We start from the raw sequence: 422 nt of genomic DNA, 5'->3' as shown, positions 1-422 counted from the left end.
TTATTTACCAAGGAGATTTTGCACGGCCTATGATGGGTGAGCTCTGAGATGCAAGCAAGGTCACCAAAGACTTCATCTCAGGATTATGCCACTGATATGGCTTTTCTGTCACTATTACATAACCTAAAGGTTCCTGGGCAGGAGTCCACCCTATTGGGCAGATTTTTTGTAGAGTGTCATGAAGATGTACTCTCATGCAGGAATGTTGTATATATGAACTGATGATTTCACAGTTTCTGATAATGATTTTATAGAACTCTTAAATTGATACAAGTGATTTCAAGCCTTCTATAAAACAGAGCTGCAAATAGAGCTCTGTCAACCTTGGCACGTCACACTGCACTAGGATAAGAGAGCAAGCTCGAAACCAATTTGTGATGAAGGAAAAATACTCATTGTAGGTCACTCCAAGGATGAAGCCA

The sequence above is a fragment of the Mastomys coucha genome, unplaced genomic scaffold, assembly GCF_008632895.1.
Source record: "Mastomys coucha isolate ucsf_1 unplaced genomic scaffold, UCSF_Mcou_1 pScaffold13, whole genome shotgun sequence".
NCBI lineage: Eukaryota > Metazoa > Chordata > Mammalia > Rodentia > Muridae > Mastomys > Mastomys coucha.
The sequence above is the reverse complement of the archived record's forward strand: the minus strand, read 5'-3'. Positions refer to the sequence as shown.